Source organism: Schistocerca cancellata, chromosome 6 (assembly GCF_023864275.1).
Source record: "Schistocerca cancellata isolate TAMUIC-IGC-003103 chromosome 6, iqSchCanc2.1, whole genome shotgun sequence".
Classification (NCBI taxonomy): Eukaryota; Metazoa; Arthropoda; class Insecta; order Orthoptera; family Acrididae; genus Schistocerca; species Schistocerca cancellata.
This window is the reverse complement of record NC_064631.1, coordinates 145,485,805-145,490,062: the sequence shown is the minus strand read 5'-3', so window position 1 is coordinate 145,490,062 and position 4,258 is coordinate 145,485,805.

Here is a 4,258-nt window from a genome sequence, read left to right as displayed (position 1 = left end):
CTCAAAAATATTCAGTAAGAAGTTCATAGATAACAGTACTTTCGCCGTGCAGTTCTAGGCACTACAGTCTGGAGCCGAGCAACCGCTACGCTCGAAGGTTCGAATCCTGCCTCGGGCATTGATGTGTGTGATGTCCTTAGGTTAGTTAGGTTTAATTAGTTCTAAGTTCTAGGCGACTGATGACCTCAGAAGTTAAGTCGCATAGTGCTCAGAGCCATTTGAACCATTTTGAACCAGTACTTTCCAGGTCATAAAAAACAAGGGAAACTGATAAGTAGCGATGGGGGTGAAAAAACTTCTGTAGCATTAAGAAAGACGAAACCAAATCTTTATCTGGCAAGAAATGTGCTAAAGCCCATACTGTCAAATGGGGTAACTTGAAATAGTGGGGTTACTTGAAATGCTTGTGTCATGCTTCTACAATGTTGGAAACACTGATCTGTAGTGTATTTCATTTGTTGTGTGTTCAGAAGTTGAAGGAAGCTTTGTATGTTATTTCTGGAAGAAATTCGTCATAAACTAATAGAGTAAGTACTTTTTAAGAAATTTTAATCACAGAGACATTTCTTAACCTAAAAATAGACCTCTGTAAACTTCTGCTGTAAAACGAAATACTGAGGAGTAAGGTTATTGAAACTCTGAAGGGCCTAACCTCACTCATTGTCAAAATGGCTACAGTAACAATCACTCAATAGCTCTCCATCTTTTTGATGTATATTTCACTTCAAATTTTAATGACAGGAGTGGGGTAGCTTGAAATGGATGTTTCAAGTATCCCTATACATTTCAAGTTACCCTAAGTTGAAATGAAAATTCTATTTTACCATGTAATTACATAGGTAGGTAGACAGAATATGGTTATTTTATATTTCTCTTTTGTTTTATTTTAGACAAAGATGCCAAGTGTTTATGAAACTACCCCTGGTGCTCGAAAATACAGAAATTATTCCTCCTTACAAGAGGCTTTGAAGGAAATACACAGTGGTGCTATTTCATTGAATAAGGCAGCACAGAAGTAGGGAAAATCTGCAGGAACTCTTAGCAGAAAATTACATGGAAAACATATGAAAAATGTTGGCTGACCAACAGTATTGACACCTAGGGATGAAAAATGTCTTGCAGAGGGAGTTATTCTGGCAAGTGAATGGGGGTTTCTGTTGACCCAGTTATACATTTGTCTCATTGTGAAAAGGTTTTTAGATGGAAGAGGCATTGTAGAGAATCATTTTACAAAAAATATGCCTGACATTGAGGGTTCCTTGATAGACATCGATCAGTTCTGCCAGAGCGTTTGTGCCAAAATATAACTCGAGCAAGAACAGCTCTCACTGCAGAAATGATTGTAGAGTATTTTGAGACAACGATCAGTTCTGCCAGAGCGTCTGTGCCAAAATATAACTCGAGCAAGAACAGCTCTCACTGCAGAAATGATTGAAGAGTATTTTGAGGAACTGAGAAAATCACTGGATGGGGTGGCTCAAGGTGCAATTGTAAATTATGACGAGAGCAACATGACCACTGATGCACAAAGGAAAAAAGTTATTACTTGCAGAGGATGTAAGCATCCAGACCAAATAATTGATCACTCAGAGTCTAGTGTATCTGTAATGTTTAGTGGTTCAGCCTCTGGAGTTCTTCTACCAGTCTATGTTTGTTACAACGGTGAACACATGTATGACTCACGGACTGAAGGGGGCCCTACTGGCTGTTGATACAACAGATCTAAAAATGAATGATTCAATGGGATTGATTTTGAGGACTGGTTTCGAAGTCTTGCCTTGCCATACTTCAAGTAGTCTGATAAAGTGTCTCCACCGAGATTATGCCTTCAAATAAAGATAATGTTCTGAAAAACCTACCAAAAGTAAATTAAGATACTGCAGATGGGGCATCTTGGTCTGACAGCTTAAAATAGTTTTTGAATCAATTTAAGAGACCTGAAACTCACACACCAGTGCAAAACCTTCAGTCAGTCAGTGCTCCAAACCACAGTCCAGGAAGAAGTGCCTTGTTATATTAACAGGATGAAGTGTTTTGGTGGATGATGTTCAGGAACTACAGCACACTGAGATGAAAAATGTGCAGCCTTCTGGTTCCGGTACCGGTAAACAATGGAAGAGGAGACTGAAGAACCCATCTGAGGAGCAACAAATGCAATCTGAACAACATCAGGTCAAGAGCAGTAATAAAATGAGGGAACAGAACAGAGCAAAGATGATTTGCACTGGCAGCGATGCTAGCAGTGATACTGATGATTATTTTCTACCTGACTCTAGCAGTGACCTAGACCTTGCTGGTAGTTCTCCTGAACATGAAAATGAAGAGTATTACTAGCAGGACAAGTATGAAAGTCAGTTTCATCAGCGTACAACACATGCAACTGCAGGCCCTGGAAATATTAACCACAGACAGCTAAAGCCAAATAATTTCATCTTGGTGTGTCTTACATATGATGAAGGAATGAAAAAACAGACTCTGAAACACTTTGTGGCTCAAATACAGAGCATTAATGGAGACAAATATGGTGTGAAATTCTTGAGAAAGTCAACAAAAGCATCACACATGTATATATATTCCCTCAAGAAGAAGGTATAGGTTCCATTACCATAAAAAATGTTATCTGTGTTGTCATCCTATTATTTGAAAGAAGAGGACATTACTGTTTTCCATTGGAAATATAACTTTCTACTTTAATTTGGAAGTAATTCTGTCATTATTTTGAAATTTGTACTGCATTTCACCCTCATTTATTACATCAATAAGACAGTTTCGTTAAATGTACAAAATTTTGTACCAAATTTTGTATTTTTGTTAGATGAAAATATATCACACATCTTCTTTTGTAATTAGTTCACTGTTGTAAGTATTCCACAGTAGTTCAAACTTGCAAAACTGCAAGATTTCAGTATAAAAGTACAGGTGTTTCAATAACACCCTTCCATGGGGGAACTTGAAACATCAACATTTTTGTAAAAAATCAGCATAAAGAAATTTAAGAAATAGTTTTTCTTCTGCCAGCAGGATCTCCACTACAATGTGATCTGTACTTTAAAATTCATTCACTCAATATTTTTGTAAAACAGGAAAAGCTAGATGCTGAGGAAATTCAAAAGTGTTTCGAGTAACCACCATTTTATGATAACTAATAGTCAAAGCAGGTATGTTATCCACCGAAATGTAAGTGGTTTAAACACTGATGCTTCAAACAATAAAAGCTCCAAAATAGATAAATTGGAAATCATTCTGTCAGAATGTGCAAGTATTAGAGTTGTTTGTTTAAATGAGCACTGGTTTGTTAAGGACACAATTAAAATTCTAAACAAAATAGGGAACTTCAGATTAGAAAGTAGCTTTTGCAGAAGAAACAAGTCACATGGAGGCTCATGTATACTTCTGTATAGTGATATAAATTATGAGACCAGAAACTGTTTTAATTATTTAAATAAAGAATGTATCTTTGAGAGGTGTCATGTAGAAATAGTGGGCCCACTAGCAAATGTTGTAATAATCTCAATATACAGAGTTCCAGGGATGTCAAGAACAGAACTATTCTTATCTAAGCTTCAAATTATGGTAGAAGACCATTCTAGAGAAAAAAGAAAAAAAAATGTAATAGCTGCTGATTTTAATATTGATGTCACATGTGATAGAAGCTGCACTTCAACATTCACTGACTTAGTAAAGAAATATGGTTTCAAATTGAATTTCTTTGAATCTACCAGAGATAATGGGCAATCAGCAACATGTATTGACAATGTTTTAACTAATTATATACTGGTATATGAAGATGTGTATAAATTTTGTCTAGATCTAGGTATTTCAGATCATTATGCATTGTTGAGTGAGCTGGCACAGACAGGAACATTTCACATATGAGAACCCATATGTACAGGAAATTTAGCAAAGAAAACTTGCTAACAGTTAGTGAGAACCTAAAAGAGAAAACATGGCCTTTTGATAATTGTAACTCAAGTGACGAAAACTTTGAGAAATTCGTATATAGTTTTCTCGGCTTCTTTAATGAAACGTTTCCACTTAGACTCTGCAGCAATAAAATAACAAATAAAGTAAAGTGGATTACGCAGGGCATAAAAATTTCTGGTGTAAGGAAAAGCTAACTCCACAGAGAACTAAAATATAATAAAGATAGTGATTTCATTAAATATGCTATACTCTATAAGACCATATTTAAAAGAGTTGTCAGGGCAGCAAAGTAACTGGTAAATAACAGGTTAATTTTAAAACATAACAATAAGAC